The following is a 5,216-nucleotide window of genomic DNA, read 5'->3' on the forward strand; positions in this document are numbered from 1 at the left end:
GATTTGATTTGATTTTGTTTTTATGAAAAGCAGAAAATTTTCTTGCTTGATGATGTCACTTCTGGATCACTTCCGGTGGGTTCCGACTGATTGTCGTTCTAAAAAGTGGGTCCCAGTGCTAAAATGTTTTGAGAACCACTGATCTATATGATAAAATGATCAAATTCCTGTAGTACATGACTCTCCAGATGCATACCCACATGCTTATATTTATTTATTTATTTGCAGAATTTATACCCCGCCTTTCCACTCCAGAAAAGAACACTCAAGGCGGCTGTTATCATGCTATTATGTGCAAAGAGTCATGTGAACAGGCTCTTATTTTTAACTCTGGTTTCCTCTGCTATAATTGACTTTTAAAGGCCAGAATTGTTCTCTGGAAAGGAGATTTGATCTTTAAGAACTGCATCTGCCATCCTGGAGACCGGAACTGAAAGGGCAATTAGTCATGCTAGAGGTTAAAAATTAATCAGCAGCTGGAGTAATAAAGGACATTTCTATATAGCCATAGTATTTATGTATGGTTTACAAGTAACTTCAGGATTTTCCCTCTCACTTTTCTCTGAACCAGTGGCATACCTGGGGTGTGTGCAAAGCACTAAGTTTTGCAGGGAGCCTCACTGCAGCTTGCAAGGGGCCGCTCCCCCTCCCCTCCTGAGCCATTCCAGATGCGGGGAGCAAAATGGAGATGTACATCCCCACAAAACCTCTCCGCCGCACTTAGCACGTCCCCTGCTCCAGCCAGTGTGTGGCGGGCGTCTGTTTGGCTTCTGGTGACAGTGCTGACCTGGCACTGAGTGTCATGGGCATGTCTTGTGGCATGTTTGTGGCACTCAGCCTCTGAGTAGGGCACTCAGTGCCTGTGCATTCAGCAGGAGGAGCTCAGGATTGAGCTCTTAGTGTCTTTGGTTGACTCAAACCTAGAGGGGAAGGCTAAAAGGATAAGGTAGCTGTACATTTTTCAGGAATGGAAAATCTCTTACCACATGTTGCAAGTCTAGCATAGCTTAGGCATGATGTCAGGGCTTCCGTACCACTCAGTTCCAGCTTGATTTGTCTCATTATAAGGGGTGTTATGAAAACCAGGCTGAAAAGTCCTGAATGTGACTTGCACTGTACTCCATTCCTCTGCTTCCAGGCACAGGGTGACCAGACGTCATAATCAAAGAGGACAAGGCACCCCAAAATGTAGGACATGACAAAATAAAAGCTAAAAACACTCATATATTGATTTCATGTGGTTAATTGAAACACTACTTTACTTATTATTAAATTGAAAACTGTATTGCATGGAATTTATTAATTACAAGAAGGCTATGCGCTGCCTGCAGGGGCCCACCCACAGGGAAAAGGAGGACATTTAAGTTCTTTTCCGGGACATGAAGCTAAAAGAGAGGACTTGTCCTGGAAAAAGAGGACATCTGCTGACCCTGTCCAGGCACAAAATGGCTCTGATGCAGAGTGGGAGAGGCTGGTTACACAGCATGTTACAGCACCTGCAATACTTAACATGCTGCCACCCCCGTAGCCGGGCTACTGCTCCCAGGATCGCACCTCCCCACAGTTTAGCTCCCACTGCCATGTTGCAGTCCTGCTTGTCAATTGCTGCTTCCTCCACAACTCCCTGGCCAGAGTGTTTCATGCACTGCTCCCACACACATGCACACAAGCTGCTGCTCTTTCCTCTCTGCCCTTGGACATTTCAAAGGCCTGCTGGAGAAAGGACGACACAGTTAAGCAACTGACATCTCAACCGCCTGCAGTCAGGAGATTGTGAAAGATTGAAAGCAGACACAAGGAGCCACAATTACCTAGCGAGAACTGAGGGGCAGGCATGGCAACTCAAGGCCGAGTCGCGAAAATCAGTGTTTTTGCTGACTCGTAGAGAGTCGAGTCACCTGCGCCAGTGATTCAGGCATTGACTCGAGTCTGAGGTCACTTGACTCGGCACAGATTCCCCAGGCATGAGCACTGGAGTCTGTTTGCGTCTGGTGTGCTTGCTTACTTCTTCATGGTGTGAAAGACCTTGTGGGGCCATCATTCAGACCAGGCAAGAAGCAGGGAAGTTCCAGTCAGGAGGCAGGGAAGGGTTAATTTTTTCCTTTTGCATCGGTTGGGAGGGCGGGACTGGGCTCTTGCCCATCTCTGAAGGAACTGATGGCCATTGGATGAAGGATGTGTGGTCTGCTTTTTTTCTTTTGATGAGGTAGGACAGAAGGAGGGCCCAAGAAGATCCTTGCCTTGGAATTGGCTACAGAAGCCCAGAGAGAGGGAGGAGGCAGGGAAGCAGGTGGGGAGGTGGTTTGTAGCGATTACACTTTCCAACACATGGCTCCTCATGGCTCAGTTGTTACTTGTGAGGATGAAGCCTCATTGAATGACCGGTGCAAATGGGACCGCTTCTGATTAGCATTGTAAAGAATTGGCTGTCCTGGTAAGCCTCTCAGCTGCTGTGTGTGACCGTCCTCCCTCTTGCCGTTTCTGTCCCCGCTCTCACTCAATTCGTCCTGCCCCCTACCGCCTTGTTCACAGATGGGATGGAGTCTTTAAAGAGAACTCACACACACAGCAGTTCTGTGTTTTTTTCCCCACAGCCAACTTTTTAAACAACTCGTGTCTGGAGCCTTTTCAAGTTGCGAAAACACTCTGGGTGAAAACTCTCAGGAAGTCCACCCTTTATGATTCGAGTCGAGTCACGGGGGCAGAGACTTGTGACTCAACTCGAGTCAAGCTGTGCCTGACTTGCCCATCCCTGCTGAGGTGTGGGATGGGGTGGAGCAGGGTTGATGCGGAGGATATGCTATGTGTTGTATCCTAGCGTTATGTGTTTAAAAGGTACTAGCATTACATATTGTGGTCATCTGCAAGTCACCGGAAAAGGGGGGGGGTTTCTTCTGGATTGCAATATGGGATGGAAAGAGAGAAATAAACTGTGTTTATTATTATTTAATATGTTGCACTATTGCCTTGCCTTTTTCCCTTCTTTTTTGTCTTTTTTTTTTTTTTTGCAAGCTGATGTAAAATTAGATTTTTAAAAAGTGTGTGTGTGTGTGTGGGGGGTGAGCTAGAGAAGGAGTATGAATTGCATATTATATGAATCAAGAAAGAAGTTATTGTAGGAGGTCAAAGTCTTATCTTTATTACTAAGATGGTCTCCAGCTCCTTGATATCTTCTCACTAGGTCTGTAATCACAGGGAAATGTTCTGTTTTATTATAAGAATCTACAGATGCTTCCTCTATTATTGTTCCTGCAGTTGCTTAAAGCATCATCTTACCAATCATCCATTAAGGGAAGAGTCCTTTTGCCAGGGCTATGGGCTTCCACAAACATGTCTCTTTCTCTGCGGTGCCTGCTTGACTTTGCTAGGGTGGGCTAGAATTGCAGGCAAGCAAACTGTCAGCAGCCACTGATTTATAAGAGTGATTTACCTTCTGGAGAGTGTAATTATGTTCATAGTTAAGAATTAATCAGGTGAGAGAATTATGGAATAATCACACTCCTGACTTTGGAAGGACAAAGTAAATGGCAATTGTTTCAGCTTCGCAGGACCCTCTGAGCAGATGGAGTGTCCCTTGCTCCTTAAGACGCCGAACATCCATTTTCGGTGAGTTTTGTTGTCGTTTTCATTTTAAAATGGACAAAAGGGATGGGAGTAAATAGATGAGAAATGACAATTGGCACAAGCAATACTGTCTGCCGGGAATATAGGTGCCAGCACACATAAAGCCTCAAGGTTACCCCTCCCCATTAAGTGGCTCTGTAAAAATGGATCGTGTGCTTTGGATGGTGGTGGAGAGGCACTCTTTCTCAATGAAAGAGGATAATGAAAGTGGCGCAGTGAGGTCATGCACCTTCAGCACTGATGGCGGAAAACTTTCCGCTGTTATCATGGCTCTGAAATCAAGGCAGTGGGCCAACTCGGGCATTTCCCTTGCCCCAGACATCTCCAAAGCCTATCAGCCCTCAGCACCTTTCTGCATGAAACCCTGTTCATTCTACCAGACCACTGAGGGGATTCTTTACCTGTGGAAGCACCTACTGGAGCTTGTCTCAAATAATAGATGGTCACCCAGTGGCAATCCTGGCCCTGGTGCAGCCACAAATTGCCACCACCCCTACCAGATGGGCTGCTTCCCCCCCATCCAGAGGGCTGGAGAGGCCTCATGCAGCCTCCCCTACCCTTAGATGGCCTTGTAAGGACTTTGGAGGTCCAAAAAATGCCACCGCTGATTGTCACTGCCCTTAGAAGGCCTTCTGATGGTCCTCCAAAGGCCTCTGAATAGGGAAGCAGCAGATGTGACAGGTAGGGGGGTAGCATGGCTAGGGGAGTGCTTCCACCCCCCCCAAACATGCCGCCACTGGTGGTCTGGGATCATGTCAGTGGGACTTGAGCTGCAATCCTATTCACGCTTATCTGAGAGTAAGCCCCATTGACTATAATGGGACTTACTTTTGAGTAGACAGCATAAGATTGGGCTCTTGAGAATAATACATCTAACATTCAAAGTTGTGATGCTTCTTCGACCAGTTCTTATGGAAAGATTTAAATTAATCTGCTTAACTAGATAGAGGCAGATGCTGGCAGGGGAACACCCATCCATACATTTCACATGGGTCCTCCGAACAGATGTTACCTGCGTGATACGGGATACAGAAGAGACTTCCCCACCATCGTGTAAGACTCACCTCAAGACCTTGGGCAGTCAATAGTTTCTTTCTGATGCACCACTGTTATCCTGCACATGCCTGATCTCATCTGATCTCGGAAGCTAAGTAGGGCCAGGCCTGGTCAGTACTTGGATGGGAGACCGCCTGGGAATACTGGGTGCTGTAGGCTTATACCATAGTCTTTCGAGACTGAAGGTTGCCAACCGTCTCCCTATACTGAACACTATCTCCCGATCTTGTCTGATCTCGGAAGCTAAGCAGAGTCAGGCCTGGTTAGTACTTGGATGGGAGACCGCCTGGGAACACTGGGTGCTGTAGGCTTATACCATAGTCTTTCGAGACTGAAGGTTGCCAACCATCTCCCTATACTGAACACTATCTCCCGATCTTGTCTGATCTCGGAAGCTAAGCAGAGTCAGGCCTGGTCAGTACTTGGATGGGAGACCGCCTGGGAATACTGGGTGCTGTAGGCTTATACCATAGTCTTTCGAGACTGAATGTTGCCAACCATGAGTATTGACAATATCCTTATCTGTTTTCTTATGG

At 47.0% G+C, this 5,216-nt stretch overlaps 1 pseudogene; it reads left to right on the top strand.

Annotated features, from left to right (window-relative positions):
• Positions 1 to 4,868: 4,868 nt before the first annotated feature.
• LOC136637437 (5S ribosomal RNA) lies at positions 4,869 to 4,991 on the top strand (annotated as a pseudogene).
• The last annotated feature ends 225 nt before the right edge of the window (positions 4,992 to 5,216 follow it).

Source organism: Tiliqua scincoides, chromosome 1 (genome assembly GCF_035046505.1).
Source record: "Tiliqua scincoides isolate rTilSci1 chromosome 1, rTilSci1.hap2, whole genome shotgun sequence".
Classification (NCBI taxonomy): Eukaryota; Metazoa; Chordata; class Lepidosauria; order Squamata; family Scincidae; genus Tiliqua; species Tiliqua scincoides.